This window comes from Dermatophagoides farinae, chromosome 10, assembly GCF_024713945.1.
Source record: "Dermatophagoides farinae isolate YC_2012a chromosome 10, ASM2471394v1, whole genome shotgun sequence".
NCBI classification, from domain to species: Eukaryota; Metazoa; Arthropoda; class Arachnida; order Sarcoptiformes; family Pyroglyphidae; genus Dermatophagoides; species Dermatophagoides farinae.
This window is the reverse complement of record NC_134686.1, coordinates 401,263-421,106: the sequence shown is the minus strand read 5'-3', so window position 1 is coordinate 421,106 and position 19,844 is coordinate 401,263. Positions and strand designations below refer to the sequence as shown.

The 19,844-nt window shown below is 28.9% G+C and overlaps 1 protein-coding gene across 1 annotated transcript in view; it reads right to left on the bottom strand.

Annotated features, from left to right (window-relative positions):
- LOC124489796 (uncharacterized) overlaps window positions 1–15,268 on the bottom strand; it is a 58,098-nt gene extending 42,830 nt beyond the window's left edge. Inside the window, 2 exon segments of the mRNA XM_075734456.1 lie at window positions 3,219–3,533; window positions 14,534–15,268. The gene's annotated coding sequence lies outside the window, so the exon portion shown is untranslated.
- Between the last annotated feature and the right edge of the window lie 4,576 nt (window positions 15,269–19,844).

The following is a 19,844-nucleotide window of genomic DNA, read 5'->3' as shown; positions in this document are numbered from 1 at the left end:
GCAACAACAGCAAAAAAAAAATGGTATCCACCAATGATAAACATGTGATTTGTCAATAAAGAAAAAAAAACTGATTTTTTAGCCCAAAAATAACAACAACAAAGATCATCATCTATTTTTTTAAAGAAAAGAAAAAAGCTTTATATTCGAATCACAATGATTATGATTAAAACAAACTTATACAGGTAGACAAATTAGAGTTACATACACACACACACACAAACACACCTGGTCATCGATCAATTTGGTGATGATCGAATAAGACTAGAGTAAAGAAAAATTTTGACATATGGGCAGGTTCACCAAAAATCAAAAAAAATCTTCATGAATGATAATGATAAATATCAATAGTGGAAATGTGGTAAAAAAACGGAAACGGTTGAAATCTATCGAAAAATTCATAGCGATGAAAACCAGCATATAAATGTGTTTGGTGGCCAAACGATCATGGTGGTCGATTTTGTTATCTTAAAATTGAACCAATGATTTACTTTGCCATTTCACATTTGATTATTATGACGATGACTAACGATATGATGATGGTGGTAGCCATCTATAGTTATTATCATTAGATCATTAGATGATGATGAAAGAGAAATTATGATAAAAATAATGATTGGAATTGAACAACGAGCAACATGTATCAACAACAACAACAGGTTGGCATTTTGGCCAATTCCTTCAACAGCCATATCGATGAAAAATGTGAAAAGAATTTATCAATATAGAATCAAAATAGGAATCGATTGGAATTCATCATATCGTTTATTAACCTTTCTATTTCTGTAATCAAAAAAAAAATTGGAAAATACGGAAATGAAAAGAAAAATGTGAAAATGAATGTGATTTATTTATTTGTATATGTGTGTGTGTAAGTATAATGAATAGGTAAATTTTTCAAAACAAAAAACTTGCCACACCTGGTCGCCATCATCATCATCATCATCATCAATATACGTATCTTTTCATTCATTAATTGTGTTTATCTAGCTGGCAATCAATAATAATAATCAAACTTCATTATGATGATGATAATTCTTATAGACAATGGTAATCAATTTTTCATTTCAATTCATTTCATTTTTTTTCGATGATGATGATGAGAATCAAATTCTCATTATTATTATTATCAGATAAGATAATGATTTGGTGATGATGATGATGATGAGTGAAGTGAATTTTCTCTTTTATTTTTTCTTGGTTTCCATCAGCAATTTTTTTTTTTGCTTACCCACATCATACTCATTATTCTTGCTTTTCATTCATTTCATTTCATCTTCCTGGTGATTTCACGATCAGCGAATTTTTTTTTCATTTTCTCATTATATAAATTATGAAAAAAAAGGAAGATAGATAGAAAGAGAATGAACAAGTGATGCATCAGTGAAAAAAAAAAATAGAGATAAAGTACAAATGGTCATCTATGACCAACAGTTATGAACCGAAAAAAAACCACTAAAGGTGATCAAAGGTCGAAGAACCGTTCATTTTTTTTTGTTTTTTTTTTGATTCTCTTTTCGATCATCATCTGGTTATCTTAAGTCGTGTGTTTTGATTATAATGGATATCATCAAGATGATGATGATGATGGTGGTGGTCAAGTGAATAAAACAAAATTAATAATAATTATTATTATTGTATAACAAGTGTTGTTTGCTCTGTTCCTGTATCCAGAATTGATTTGATTTGATGAATAGCGTGCAATTCACTGACGTTTCATTATGATGATGATGATGATGAAAAAAATACATTTCCTGGATTCAAATTGAGTGGTTTTCAATAATCAATTTTCTCATAGAATTTTTTTTTTTTTAGATGGTTTGTAAAAAAAATAAAATTTCCAATGAAATGTCCATACTAATAATAAACAACAATTAAACATCGTTTATTATTATCATACATGTTATTTGTGTACATCACACACATCTACATATACATTGCATCGATTTAAAATTGTGCAACAAAGATTGCACATCATATACGTTGTTTTTGATCACATGATGATAACCAAATTATTGATGATGATGATGATGATGATATCATCATATAAAACAGGTTATTATCCATTATTGATCTTGATGATGATGATGATGTCCATCGATAGGTGTAATACCTGATTTTTTGTTATTTGTTGCATGTACACACACACACAAACACACACATCAATTTATGATTTGTGTTTATGATTCTGAAATCCAAAAAAAACACATTCACATATATATATAGCAATCGAGACAGAAATTCAAATGTTCATTATGGAGGAAAGAAATTTTTTGCGCAAACAAAATTCATTCAATCATTAATTCTTTTTTGGATGAAAGAAAAAAAAATCAATTTTCGATCCAGTCAACCGTAATATAGCGGCAAAACGTTCATATTAGATATTTTTTTCTGACCATTGACAAAAACTGATTTAATCAATTCAAAATTGTAGACAATAAGAAAACGGACTTTTTTTTATTTGTCTCTTTGCGGTGTGAACACACACACACACCACATTATTGGAATGGGCAGCTGTGTTAAAATATCCGTGATGTGTGTGTGTGTGTGTGTGTGTGTATGCTTTGCATGATGGAAATCAAAACGGACATGAGCAACAAAAGTGACATTTTTTTTTTGTTACATTATGAACCGCAAACTATGAAAAATAAAAAAGGTCGACAACGATGGAATGAAAGCAAAAGAAAAAAAATTATTATCTTAATTATGGCACAATGAATGAGGAGCCACAATACATGTATATCTACATAAATTATCAAGGATTTGAAAGAAAAAAAAAATCACATGAATTATAATTATATCAAATGAAAAAAAATTGTGGACAAAAATCTGGCCAAAAAAAAATTCATTCAATTTGTTTCATTTTCATTTTTGTTTGGGCGTACCAAAATTCACATACGGAAATCAAAAGTTATAATCAATTTATCATCACGTGACACATACACGTATAATCAACAAATCTTATCGAAATTATCATCGCACCAAGATGACATTGTTATCAGTTGATAAAAAAGAATCATTCAAAGATCTAATTTACCTAGTGCATTTGAGAAAAAAACAAATCAACTAACCAACGAGTCAACGAACCATAACAAATGAATTTTGTATTTCATTTTTTTTGTCACAGAAAAAAATTACAAACTAACTACTACTATTATATGATATTTATAATCGATTGGAATACAAATTTAAGGACCATATGGTACACATTAACTTACCTGGCCAAAACGATAATGATGATGGTGGTGATGATGATTGAAATTCAAATCACGTTAATTAGTTTATAGATTAAAAAGTAGATTTCATCTGGATAAAGCTGAAAATACGTTGAATAAATGACACATATTGACACATATTAACAAACAGACACACACACACAAGGAGAAAAATAAAGTGGACGAAATAAATGAATTCAAAACAAAAAAAAATTAAACGTTGAAAAATTTCATAATCAAGCTGTAATGTACACATTGAAACCGGTGAAACTTGAATTTTTTTTCCAACGATTCAAGTTGAAATTAGAAGAAAAAAACCTGAAAAAAAACAAGAAAAAATTTCATCATTACACAATCACTTTTACTTTTTTTTTGATTTTCAAATGAATAAAAAAAAATTCCAGAAAAAGCCATCATCATTCTATATCATACCCTATTCTATGATGGCAAATTCCAAAAAGAAATCATGAAACAAAACAAAAAAAACCACCGCCATGAAGAAAATATCAAGGATCGTCAAGGTTAATTATCATTGCACAGGAAAAGAAAAAACATGGCGATCATCACCAGGGTTATTATTGTTAAATGACAAAATATGATCATGATGCAAAATTATTCGATATTATAACGATGACAATTAAGCAAAAAAAATTATAATTATAATTACCACCATCAACAAACATCATCATCATTGGATTATGTGCAAGAGATAGATAGATTGTTTTCAATTGACATGTAAAATCATCGTTTCTTTCGTTTTTTTTCTATATATATGATGAACATCGGCTTCAAACATCAATCATTTCCTCTCTCCTTTTCCTTTGCCAGGCAATATTTTCATTGATGATGATGCATAGAAAGAAAAAAAAAATTTCAATGTCGCAGTTACACACACGCATGCACACACAAAAGAAATTATCATTGCTTGGCTATTTGATCATAACAAAAAAAAAGAGGAGGTGCACTTGTCCAGTGATAAATATGATAATGACGATGAATAATAACAAAAACATTAACCATTTTTTTTCTAGCTTTATATTCAAGTTTAAAAGATGTTTGGTTCATTGTTTTCATTATCATCAATATTTGTCGTTGTTATCAGTCATTACAATTGATTCATTCAACATGTCCATAGTGAATTTAATTTTTTTTTAACCAGAACAATAATAGAAAAGACCTGTTTGTGTGTGTGTGTTTATATGATTTTTATCCATAATTAAAAAAAAACACAGAAATGACACGCACTCGCAATGTAAGATGTGTATGGAGAAGTAATTAAAAAAAGAAGATTGAATTAATCACATAGAATGGAATTTAAAACTGGAAATGGTTGCAATATGATGATGCTTGATGATGATATCAAGTGGTCACATGATATAACAACAAAAGCAAAAACATACATGAGATGTGATCACTGTATGTGATCCATCCATCCACAGGCATCTATGATGGCCATTGTCATACTTGAATCAAAAGAAAAAAATACCGTAGAAAAATGATAAAAATAAATGAATTATTGCCCATTTATGATGATAATTGTCGTCATCATGTCGTGTAAAAAAAAAAATAAATGAATTTAAAAAATCTGAGGAAAAAACCCTCAGATTATCTCGTATAATGAATGACCAATCTTTTTTTTCATTTATTATTACAGGTTGTTTTTTTTAAATGATGAGAATCACACACACACAGAGAGAGAGAGAGAGAGAGAGAGAATGAGCAAATTATGATTTATTTGATCTCAATTCCCATGTATATTGAATTACAATTTTGGCTCAATGAATGTTGGACATTTTTTTTTTCATAAATAAAGATCAATTAAATTGATAATTGAAAAAGCAAAACAGAAATTATGGCCAAAAAAAAACAAGAATGACCACAGAGTGAATCAGCGAAAAAAAAACAAACATGAAAATTTGCCAAGAGAAATCCATCATTAATTTGTTTTTTTTGTTTTGTGTGTATGTGTGTGAATGTTCTGAATTTTTTTTTCTCCATCCAGATGATGATTGTACACTTGTTTGTAAGGATAAAATCATTTTTTCTTGTTGTTTTTACTATTATGGTCCACTAGGAAACTGACCAACAGACAAATGATGATGACCATGCTAATGCTAACAAACAAACTAACTAGCATCAAATATTGAACAAAGAAAAAAAAACAAACGAAAGAAATGATGATGATGATGATGATGATGTTTGTCTGGATTCATTCATTCATCAAATCGACACTTTCTCACCACCACCACGTATACGATGATAATAATAATAATCTAGAACACGAACATAAAAAAGCAAAAAAAATTTTGAATAAAACACGAGCCAATTTCCTTCAAATTTTTTTTCCTGATTTTTTTTGTTGTTGTTGTTGTTGTCATCAACATCTTTATCGTCGTCGTCGTCGTAGTCGTCTTCATTTTTTTCCAACCAAAATGGAACAATCGATGATGATTTTCTTTGTTATTTTTCCTTTTCATTCATCGACAATAACATCCTTATTGAAGAGGAAGATGAATCTTAAAAGGCAATTTCATCATCATCATCATCGTCGTCATCGTATACAAAGGATGAAAAGGTGATAATCGATTGATCAACGAAGAAAAAAAAAACCAATCAGATTCAATTCAAATTCAATTCGAGCGTGTAATAAAATTTAAAAAAAAATTCGATGGGCTTAGATTTTTTTTTCTTTTTGATCCGTCATGATATCAATGGATAAAATTCTCGATTTAAAATCTCATCAAACTGGGGGGCAATAAGAGAATCAATCAATCAATCGATTGATTGATTGATTGAACAAAAAAAAACTAATCGATTAGATGTTTACTGAATGATTTTGGGTGGTTTAAATCTGACAGAAAGAACAATGATGATGATGATGATGATCATTGTCATTTTTTGGCGGGACAAAAGAAAAATTTTTTTTTACCGGTAAAATATTTTGTTCAATGAAATAAAAATCAAAATGAATGAGAATGAAAGGGGAAAAAAATTTCTCACTCTCTCTCTCTCTAAAATTGGCTAAAAATAGCCTGAAATTTTTTCCTTTTTGTTTTGTTTTGTTTTTTTTTTGTTATTAGCCAAACATCAAATCACATCATTTATATGGAAAGAAAGAAAATTTCGATTTCTATAATATTCTCTCACAGCACACAATACATGAAGAAAAATAAAAGTCAAGTTGGGTGCCGTTGACCGGAAAATAAAATCAAGAAAAAAACCATCATCATCACCAACACCAATAACCGCTAATTAAATTCAATTAGCAGTTGGTTATAGCAGACAGTTTGGAATACGCACACCAAAAAAAAAAAAAAATAGTGAGAAAAGTTACAGTTTCTAAAAATAACTCATTTTCTAAGGAAAAATTCTCCAATTGTTGTTGTCCACACACACACACAATCATCGTAATCATCAGATAACTAAACTTCAATACATACATATCAATCAATCGTTTGAAATTAATGATCATCAAAAGTACATCAAAGATATTCATCTAGTGTAAAAGTTGTGGAAAAGTAACATCATTATGACCATCAAACACACACACACACACGTCACATTTTCTGGATATGTGATATTTTTGATAGTAAAAAAAGCAAATAAAATGTCTTGCCATTTTTTTTTTGTTTTTTTTTTTGGGATGCAAACACAGAAAAAAAGGTGCCGCTTTTTCAGAGAAAAAAAAGATCAAAAAAATCCTTCATCATCATCATCATCATAATCATCGATCATTCAATGGCCAGTAAAAAAAACAGACACTATTTCAACTGAAAATCTTTTGTCTAAACTATAAACACCCGGTTTATCCACCATTCAAAAAGCAAAGAAAAATAATACATTTTTTTTGGATCAAATCTGAAATGATGAGTAAAGTGAGACCTGTCAAAATCAAAAAACAAAAAAAATCAGAGCAAAACTAAAAGATTTTCATTTCCATCTTTTGTTTTGTTGAATGGTCCAAAAACAAAACAAAAAAAAACACAAGAAATGATTATCATCATAATGATCAACAGGTATTTAGTTATTATTAGGTCGCATATCTCTGTCTTTTCATTCACACTTACACACCTTATGATGAAAAAAAAATGGAAAGTGAAACAACAACAACAACCACAATAGCAACAACAAGTGAAAAAAAAACATCCCGAAAAAAAATTACCAGAAAAAAAATCATACTAATCGACTTCCATCACATGCATATTTTATTTTTTACAATATTTCTCAATACTGGTTGGTCGATATATCCTCCTTTATATATTTTTTTTTTATTTCTGATGACTAAAAATAACTTTTAAAAAAAAAAAACATTCTTTTGACAGACAGACAAACAGACTAAGCAAGGAAGTGAATGTTTATGGATGTTATAACTGGAAACAGAACTGAAACATTAACTCCACCAAAGTGTTGTACATACTTTAGGAGAAAATGGAGAAACAACAACAACAAAAAAAAATAAGATCAATTTTCACACTTTTACACAATGATGATGATGGTGATACTTGTTGCTATTTAGTAAATAATAGTTTAATATATATATATGGTGATGAATTGTTGAAAATTTTATTCGTTAAAAAATGTGAAAAATGACAACAATTCATATTTTTTTCAGGAAGAACAAAAATCAAAATGAAAACAAAAAAAAAAAACAATTTAAAATTAATGGCTTTATCGCAAAAAAAAACGAAAAAAAAATCGGTAATCATTTATACGGGAAAAAAATCGAAAAAACAAAAGATAAAGTGAAATTCAACAATGACAGCCAAAATATTGATGATTGGTAGTTGGTTCTAGTGGTAAAATTCCGGAAAAGAAAGTTTCCATCAATCAATGGATCATATATATCAAACAACATTCAACAGGTTAATTTTGCAACAGTTACGTTCAACAGGTATATTCAATAGGTGGATATCTTATCCATTACAACAACAACAACAACAACAACGACACAACCGACCAACCAATACATTACAGGAAATTTTTTCTTCTTTTTTTTTGAAATTTAAAAATCAAAAAAAGCCTCCAAATATATAAAAAAATGCCGAAAAAACTACAAGCAATTTATACGCTCCAAAAAAGCCTGTAATTATGCAAAAAAAAGACATTGAGTGCAAAAGAGAAAATGGAAATTTTATTCAAAATCTCAACTCAAAAGGCGAATGAATTAGAGAGAGAGAGAGAAAGAAAAAAAGAAATCTGGGTGCCCGAATGAATGGACAAACACAAGAAAAAAAACAGATATTACCCAAACCAATCTAGCTACCAATCAATTTATCTGAAAAAAAGACCTTTTGGTTTTTTTTCATCACACACGCACACACACACACACGGATGCCTAAAAATTCGTGACGTTCATTTTTGTTTTTTTTTATTTTTTGCTAGGAATTCATCGAATAAAAACATTTTACTCACTACTATCATACACAGAGTTGATGATCAAAATGAATTGAATTTCAATTCTTAATTTGACCTAAGGTCAAAATGGTCAGTGTTTTCAAATCAAATTGAATTTATTAGTGAAAAATGAAATTTTTTAATTTCCCAACGAAATGAAAAATTTTACACTTTCAGACATAATCAAACAAGTAGAAAAAATCGTCGTGTATAATGAAGAAAAATCCTACCTGTATTGACCAAGAAAGATGGATGTATTCGCACACACGAATTAAGAAAAAAAGTTCGTTGAAAAAAAACAAAACACAATCATAGACAGACTTGAATGAGAATTGATCCGATGTATTGGAACCCAGAATAGTAACTGAAATGGATCGATTTAAAAACGGTCAACTTGATCGATTGATTATAGACACAAACCCCCACCACCACCACTACTACTACTACTGCTGCCTACTTAGAACACAAATACACATATCTGGCGTCGTAAGCAAAATTTCAAATACACACACACACACACAGACACACCTGCAGTCATATAATGGGCAACTAGGACTGGACGCTAGAAATTTTGAAAAATTTTTACCTGAGGACAAGGACAAAAAAAAATCTATGCCGGGTGTTTGTGTGATTGTTGTTTATGTGGCTGACCAACGGTCAATCATCGAAGATTTTCGTTTTACATTTCCACAACAACAAAACAGAAACAGAGAGATAAAAAGAGAAAAAAATTCAAAATCTACAGAGTGACCAGGTCATAGGTCAGTTGACAAGAAGAAAATTGGTTAGATTGACATACTAGACACACACACACATAAACACACAAAAGGACAATAATGGCAATCAGGAAAAAAAATTGACCAATGAAATAAAAAAAACGAGGAACCAACAAAAAAAATGCCAAATAAGGATCAAATGATGATGATGATGATTTGATTCATTCAATTTTCAATTGAAGATGACCATCAAATAAACGAATAAAACTTTTGTATTTTCTTAGTGAATAGCAGTGATTAGCTTTATCAAAACGATCATCATCATCATCATCATCTTTGTTGCAAATCTCTCTCAAAAAAGAATTTGGTTCAAAAATATTTGACAATTGATAGATTAGGGCCGTAGGGCACGTACACACACACACGCAGAAAAAGAGAGATAGGAAAAGAATCAGGAACAACAACAACAACAACAAAAAATGTGAAAAACGGTACACTCAATCATTGTGTGTTTTTTTTAAATTTTCAAATTTCTATAAAGTCATCATCATCATCATCATCATTCTTTTCATATGTCAAGTCGACATTGACATTGAAATTCATTGTATTGTATTGAGTAGTCATTGGAAAGAAAAACAATGTGATATTGAAGTCTTAATTTAGACCACGACGACAACGATGACGACGACGACGACGATAAAAAAAGTCAAAGTTCAATATAAAAAACAATAGATTTTGAGAGATTGAGAAAAAAAAACCAAAAGGCTTGTCACATTGCCATCCATTTAGGACAGATAGATTGACTGTATAGACGACAGAATTATCAGGAATCGGGAAAAAAAATTTCGTCATGGTTTACATTACAAAACATTGCTGCTAATATGGCCAGACTGGCCAAATATTAGCAATTTCGTCAATCAAGCAATTATGGTGACCACAAAACATATTGTCGTCATAAAGTCGGTCTAGGTCTGGGTGTCCAATGATGATGATGACTTGATAGACAAACTTGATAATTCATATATAACACACACACACAAAAAAAACAATTGAAGCCAATTAACCAATGTCTGATGAGACACGCGACAATTTGACGCTTCATTTACTACCAAACAATAAAAAAAAACAACAACAAGATAATAAGTCATAAAAAAAATGACGAAAGAATTTCTGAAAACAAGTAGCAAATTGTTGGAAAAAAAAGAAATTTTAAATCAATCCATGATTACTTGAAATTTTTCTTTTTGGGATTTTTTAAAAAAATGATAAAAAATCGAATCCACGACCACCAAATTGAATTTGAAATTAATACCAATCCAAAGCCAATGACACATGACAACATGAGTTATGTAATATTTATACACAGAACAAAATCGATAATCAAGATGGCAAAAAAAAAAAATGCCAAGAGAGAGAGAGAGAGAGAGAGAGTATTTATATGAAACAAACTGGTGGGTTAAATAATTTATTGACACAAACCTAAAACCAGTTGAAAGTAAAAAAAAAAAATTCATATGTGGGTATTACTTCAAATGGTAACGACAAACAAACAACCAAAAAAAAAATGCAAGTGTACCCGCGCGTGTGTGCATAATACTAATGGCAGGACAAAAACGAGACGAAAGAAGAAGAAGAAAAAAAAATGAGATAAAAATCGACAGCAACATAAACATTTATCCACTTTGATTTATAAAAAAAAAACATGAAAAGAGGTTCAAAAAGTATGAAAATCTTTCTTAAAGAGGGTCAAATTTAGAAAAATTCCATCATCATAAGATTTGTGAATAAATAAATGTTGAAAAAAAACATGATTGAATGACAATTTTTTCGTTGCATCTGCAAATGCTCGCACACACAGACGAAGATGATGATGATGATGATGATGACAGATAAAAATGATAATTTGTCATTCAAGATTTACACCGGCCAATGATTAATCTTATCTGTACGGTAGGGGAAACAAAAATTTTTGTGAAGGTAAACAACAACAACAACAACAACAAACACAAACTTTGTCGATTTCAACGAAAAAAAAAAATTCGATTTAAATACGAACCTGTTTGATTAATTGAAACAAAAAAAAAAATACAAAATACAAAATCATTCAACACGTGTGAGGCCTCATTTTAGAAAAAAAAGATTAAAATCAAACATTTATCAGCCACTTTCCACCATTGTTGGTGAAATTAAATTTTCAAAATGTCAAAATTGTAGCAAAAAAAAAACAAAAAATGAAAAAATTCAGCCAGTAGTGAATGAAATTGGCAGTAAAAAAAAATTTTATTTTTTTTTCCATTCAATTCACATTCAACAATTCTGTGTGGTTCACATTGGTGCAACCAGCCAACCAACAAACCAACCAACCCATATGAAAAGTGATAAAAAATGAAAAATTCCTGAAAAATTTAAAACCAAAAAAAAAAAAAAAAAATCACAACATTTGCATCAACAACATAAAATTCAAACTTTACACGAAAAAAAGGTGTGTATTATAATTTTTTTTCTGTTTTTGTTTTTCTGATACTTTCACCAATGAAGTATGAAGAATGAGAATAATTATGCAAATATAAAATAAAATCAAATTCAACGACAAAAAAAAAGATGAACAAAAAAGGTCATGCATATGGTACTTTCATCGTGATTTAATGATGACCACATCAGCACCCTGTGAAACACAAGTGGGAAAAAAAATTGGGCGTGTAAAAACCCAAAAAAAAACAAAGAATACTAAGGGGCTTGTCATGTAGTCGAATTTTTCACATCAAAACAAAAAAAAAAATCTACTAAAATCATTGAGAAAATGGTGAATATAAACGCGTGCCATTGAATAAAATTTTCGGCAGAAAAATGCATGAATGAATGAAATTTTGAAATAGTGATGATGATGAAAAAAATCAACATCAAGGTAATGTTCATGTTGTACGAATATATTTACAACAAGAAATGATTATGCAAAAAAAAATCATGATTTTTTTTCCAACAAAAATCAAAAATTCTCATAGGTTTTAGGATAGCGGCAACAAGCAACAAGTTTTTCTTCAACAATTACCTGTTGCACAGTTTGTTTTTCTATGCTTTAATAAAAAATGATATATTCAAAATATCGTTAACCAATATGATCAAAATTGTAATAAATCGTGATTTATATTTAATTCAACAAGAACAACAACAAATTTTGACAATCACACATTGGAACATGAAGATGAAAAAAGAGCGAAAAAAAATGTTTGATTATTTTGTTGTTATAAAAATCGATCGATTGATCGAAATTTAGCCATGAAAATCGGTGACCAATGATTTTGGCTAGATGAGAAAAATTTTTTTTTTATGGTAAAAAAAACAAAAACAAACGAAAACCACTCTCGATCAATCATATTCATCAGAAAAAATAAATCAGCCATTCAGTCAGAATGTAAAATCTAAATTTCACAAGAAACCAATGATGATGATGAGGACGATAAATGAATTTTTAATGATTTTTCTCATTTTTTTTACTCCATATGAAGAAACAAAAACATTGATAATTCTGGCCAGAAAAAAACGAACATCACCACCTTCGCGTTTTATTCCCACACACACACACACATTCATACAAACAAACAAACAACGATGACAATGAACCGAAAGAACAATTTGGTCATAATTTTTCAAATTCAAGTTTATCCTTTAGATTACAAGCAAAAAAAACCGACAAAAATAGCAGCAACAAGAAAATTTTCTAAATATTTTAATCAACACACACACATCTGTTTGACATTTCACCAAATTTTTGATAAACCAACAGAAAAAAAAGATATTATCACCAAAGAAACAAATGGATGGAAATAATGGAAAAATTTTCTTTGCAATACACACACTCACACACACCTAGGAAGAGCAGGAGAGAGATAGACATTTTAATTGCAAGGACAAGTCATTCTTCAATTTGGATTGGCCATGAATTGCATCCATATAACAAGGACAAATTTGGTAATCATTAACCATCATATCATAAAAACAAAAATTTGTAAACCAAACTAAACCAAGCCAAAAAAAAGAACAAATAAAAGCAATGATAGCGAAAGTGAATTACCAACCAATGATGATGATAATGGTGATAAAGAAAATGTATTAAAATCGACATCATAATGAAAAAAAAACTTTAAAATCTTCATCATCATTCTAGTGGGAAAAAAATGTGACATTAGCACGAGACATTTTTGTGTGTGTGTATGTTAAAATCAATCCAAATGACATTTAGATTTTAATTTTCGTCTTGTTCTTCTCCTATTTTGAATCGAAACATTAAAGAAAAAATACTTTCCAAACATGTAATGGCGTCTTCTTTAAAAGTAAATTCTTGACTTCTGATTTGATCTGATTACAATATGCATACAATTTGCGTGAAGGTCAACGAAAGAGAGAGAGATTTCATCTAAAGAATATTTATCCACATCATCATCATCATCATCTCACCGTACACCACCTTTCAATTTCAACAACAGAAGAAAAAAAATGTAATGGTCACCAACGAAAAACAAAAACAAAAACAAAAAAAATTATCATTTTTTCACCATTATTATCATTATCATTACGAAACTGGTCATCGAAATGAAAGAAAAAAAAACACATATAATTCAGATTCATTTATCTTTCTTTGCTCAGTGTTTTTTTTTCGCCACTAAACAAACTAAAATCGATGTGTGTAGGATGTGAATTTTTTTTTTTTTTTTTTGAAGAATGATGATTGAGTAACATAAGTGCAATTGGAAAGAAAAACATTCAATACCTGGATTCTATAAAAAATAATTTATGATTCATTTAGGTTTTTCTGGCATCATGAACAACAATTATAATGATAACACTTTTTGGTTCATAATCCTTATTTTTGTCAATAGATAATGGCCAAATGAGAAGATTTAAATAAATGAGAATGTTGTCGCCATTATATATTATCATTATCACAAACATATAATAATAATCCAAGGTTCATCTCTCAAGGTCATTGATCAATACACAAAATCGCAGTAGAAGAAGAAGAAAAAGAAAATAACCAGCCAAAGACTGATTATTTAGACCTAATCTAAAAAGTTTTTTTTTTCGTTTTTTTTCTTTATTCATGATTCAAAAAAAAAATTTCTCGAATGGTCAAAGAACTTTATCGATTTCAAAATGAAGCGAAAAATTCCTGAATGTTGATAGAAAATAGAAAAAATAAACATGACTTACCGGCTTGGTCAAAAAAAACGACGACCACGACGACGACGACTACGATGATGATGTTAATTGAAATGTTAATTTTTTTTCTGTTGAAAAAAAGCCACAAATGAAATTGAAAATGGTTATCTAGTCGACAAAAAAAAAAACGGTAAATATCACAAGCACATACACACACAGAGAGAGAGAAAAAAAAACATAAAGTCGGAATGTTTGTTTTGATTTCAGGATTTTTGATAAACAGGAAATTCTTTCGACATTTAACCAATAAGCAATTATCCAGTTTTATTGATAATGGTGATGATTAAAAAAAAAATTGACGAAAAAAAAAACAAAAAAAACAAAAACAAAATTCCAATAATCAAAGGGTTCAATGAATTCTATTGAATAATATTCACATTCGATGAAAAAAAAAGTCATAAATGAATGAATTAATTATTATTATTATAGCAATCACATAATGATAAACCGGAGAAAAAAAAATCCAGGTTTATGATGCGGGTAAATGATAATAAATCGATCAAGTACAAAACACACACACACACACACAAACACAGTGATTACAAAATGATGATTGTTGTCAATGTTGTTGATCGATTAGAATTGTCATTGTTGAGTCATAAATTCCATAAAATATAAAATAAAATTTGGCGCCAAAATGTTTACATTTACACAGTTTTTACGATTGAATGAATAAAATTCCAACAAAAAAAAATCCAATCATCAGCACAACTTGGATGATAAAAGTAGACTGACTTAGTCCGATTTGTCTTCTATGAATGGATCGATATAACTATTTTTGCATACCATCCATTTGCTTTGAAGAGAGAGAGAGCAGAAAAAATTTCATTACTTTTACCATAATGCTATGCTACTAGCAATTTAAACATTGATCATAGCAATTGATTTTCAAGCACACACAACTATATGCTTCTCGTTAATTTTTTGTGTTACAAACACCGGTTGCTGTGTGGCTGTTGATCGTAATGCTACTACAACAAATAGGGAAAAAAACGTAGAGGAAGAGAAAATCAAACAGGTAAATGTTTTGAAAAATTTTATAATGACAAGAATTTTAAAAATTCTAAATGTTTTTTTTATCATCATTGTAAATCACATATTCTGATCAAGGTTTCATATTCATAATTATAATGATGATTATGAAATAAATATTGACACGATGATTTCAATCATCATTTGTTTAATAATCAAATTTTTTTTCCCCATTTTGATTGTGAATTTCAATATATAATAATAAATGTTGATGATGATTATATGAATAGAAAAATGAATGTGAATTATTTGAATTGAATGGGTCAATTTCTTTCATTCATTAATGATTGAATACAATGGTTGCATATCGAATGAATCCATTGATGATGATGATGATGATGTATTTAATATTTTAACGAAGACATTTATGTATATCGTTGGCAAATATATCCCGCGCGGGAGAAAGTCATTCATTCATTTTTTTTTGACCACTGCACGCATACACACAATTGATACATGGCCAAAAATATTTGACTTTTTTTTTGCTGTTATATTCAAAATGACGAATGAAAATGATGACAGCGAAATAAATATTAAAAAAAAACATGGCGACTACCTGCCGATTTGAGAATTGTTTTGTTATATAACATTAATGGATTGGATTATTACAACATCACCGAAAACATCATCGTCATCATGATCATATCGACACAATATATGTGAATTGGCCAAATGTAAAAATTTTATATTCATCGTATATTATCATCATACTCGTTATTTTTAATAACTTTTTTTTTCCATTCTAAATAGTCATGAATCTTTCATCATCATCAACATATTGCTTTTCAATTAAACATTCATCATCATATCATATATCAATCAATCGATAAAAAAAATCAATAAAATTTCAATAGAAATGTAGCTACTAATACTACTACTACTACGTTTCATTATTATTTTATTAATTTCATTTTCGTACATGTGATAAAAATCCAGAAATATTGAATTAAAATAAAAAAAAAACTTCTTCTTCAGTTCAAGGTTTTGAAATTGAAATTTACAACCAGAAGAGCTGTTTGTTTGTTTATGAATGCTAATGGAATGTTTCGTTTCGTTTCGTTTTCTATTATCGATCAAACAATATAAAATTTGGTAGTAACCCTGTAAAAAGTGGAATTTTTTCACGTATTTCGATACTTGTTAATGATGATGCACACACACAAAGACCTCGATCCATCGATTTGAATCTCATTTTTCTTTCATTTCTTTCTTTCTTTCATATCAATCAATGGATCGAATGTCATCGATTGTTGTTATTACAATCATCTTAAGAATTTTTACACTTGGCTATTAGCATCAACAACAACAAATACAGAAACAAAAATTCACCGATCATTCGATCAAACAAAATTGAAAATGATGATGATGATGATGAGAAGGAGCGAATAAAAAGATGAGATTATCAATCCAAGGCAACAGGTTGTTTTCGTTGTTTGTAAATTGATTTTGATCATCTTAATCGCATTTGATAACGTTCATAAATTAATGAGTTACAATGTTGTTGTCGTTGTTGTTGTTGTTGTTGGAACGATTGATAATCACGGGTCAATTTGTAACGGTTTTTTTTAAATATTTCTTTCCTTTTTAAAATGATTTGATCATTTTTTCTAGTTTTTGTTTTTAGTTTTGTGAAAATGAAAATTTTGAAGAAACTGAATTAATTGTCCGTTAGAATATTATTGACCTTTTATTTGTCAGTCGAATGCCAGAGAGTTTTTCATTCATTTTTTCATTTATTAGAATTTCCATCATTTCACATCATCCATCCATCCATCCATTCATTCATTCAACCGGCAATCATTGATTTTTTTTCAATATTCATCAACTGACACACAGACTGACACATTACAAAATGATTGTTGTTTAATGGCGGTTTACAATGAAAAATAAAATACACACATGTTTCTCACTGACTCGTACGTGGCGTACGTATCATCATCATGATTTTCAATATTTTTGTAGAAATCCATTAGCTATGGTTTCTGCCAATGATCATGATCTCTCTGAATGATGATGATCATAATCAGTCTGTTTGTTTGTCGATTCGTTCAATAATTGAATGTTCATAGGTTTTTTTTCAAAATAATAAAAAACTAAACATTCAACTAAACATCTTAATTATCAATTTATATTAATTATGGATTTTTGTTTTTCTGATTTATTCATCATCATCATCATCATCATATTTTTTTTAATAACACAGACATGTATCAAGACAGCTGATGATACGGAACTATCCGTGTGGCCTGTCTGATTTTGTTGATAAAAATTTTTTTTTTTTCGTTTTGAAATTTCAATTTTCCCAATTTTTTTTTTTGATTTGAAATTTGTTTTTTTTTATAAATGTCTAAATCTCATTGACAACAACAAACGGATAGGCAATAATTTGGCCGAAGAAAATTTTTTTTTTCATTTTTTTCACCACACGATAGTGGTGGTGATACACATTTTGGCATTTTTTTTTTTTTTTTTTTTGATGATTATTATCATAAGTTTTTTTTCTCGCATTTAATTCAATCTTTTCATCATCATTTGACCATTCACATGAATAGGCGTTTCCAATCACATCGGAAACACTCAAACACACATACATCCATTGGGATACAATGATCTAAGAAATCAAATTGGAACCAATTATGTATATACACATCCATGTGGTCAACAAATCCAATTTGAATCGATTGATAAAGTGTGGAAAAAAAAGGAAAATCCTACCAATCATTGAATGAATGAATGAATGAATGGATAAAAGATCAAGATCAGATGAAGAGTCTGAATGAGAAAAAAAGGAAAAAAATTTGATTTGCCCAACACACACAACAATCATCAACAAAATGAAAATTGTTACATTTTTTTTTACACGTTTGATTTCAATAATAAATAATATATAATAAAGTTGAATGAATGAATGAATTGATGAATGACCAACGACAAAAAAATTTTTTTTTTTTTGATCCAAAAGTCAAATACACAAATGAAATGATTCAATCGATCAGATTTTTTTTTCTTATTTGATCCACAACGCCTCCAAATCAATACACACAATCAACTCCACCTAGCCATCATCATCGTCATCATTATCACATTGAATATGTCATTTACTTTTTCAAAAATCCAATTGTAATGAAAAAAAGAAAAAATGATTTTTGATGTTTCAATCCAATTGAATTACGTATTCTTACATCCCGTGGTTTTTGTTTTTGTTTTACCACTTTATTTTATCGTTTTATATCCCAAAAAGAAAAAAAATCAAGTTTAAATTGTTAGCAGCTTGTTAGCCAGTTGTTCTGACATAATCATCATTCGCTTTTTTTTCAAAATTGAAATTGAGATTCAAACAACAACAACAACAACAACGACAACATGCACAAGCGCTCGTTTATTGTTTCGTGCTAGAGGGACGAACAAATCAAATCAATCGAATGTATCGCGCCCAAAATCTACACACACACACACACACACGCATGACAATTTTGAAGAAAAAAAAATGTTCATTCTGAACAGCAAATCCTCTTCTTTTTTTTGGACCGATTCATCATCAAATGTCGAATATTCAGACATTTAAAATTGAAAATTGAGAAATAACTTTTAGCGAAGTAAAAAAAAATGAAAATTCCAATTCAATCATTTTCATTTTCATTTTATTTCATTTTCAATAATAATAATTATCATATCTATCTACAAACAAACACACACACACAAGCATTTCATTTATGGATTGTTACATAATAATTTCATTTCATTTCATTTTTTTATAATTATAATGTAATTTTATCATCATCATCATCATCATCATTTATAAACTGACAACTGTAAATACAGCGATTAAATCGTTTGGCTGCCGCCGCTGCTGCTGCTGCCATTTTAATATTTGGCAACGTGCACGCACGTGTTTTTTTTTTTGATTATTATTCATTTACAATCATCATGTCCGATGCTTTCTGTTGATAATTTAGTGTTGTTTTTTTTCTGCACTATTTTTGGTCAATAAAAATGTTTCATTCACATGTATTGTCACCAGATTCAATTAATTATAATCGTTTTTGTTTACTTACAACAACAACAAAAACAATCAGTTTTCATTTTCGATTAATTAACATCGAAAATGAAAAACAGAAAAGCAACCACATAATATAACCTTCAATGGAGGGCTATGTTTGTCTTTCGAAATTCATTTATTCATTACGTGTTGCGTTCATCAATCAATTGATTGATTGATTGATTGATTTTAATCAAATAGAAACGATAACGAAAGAAAAAAAACAAAAAA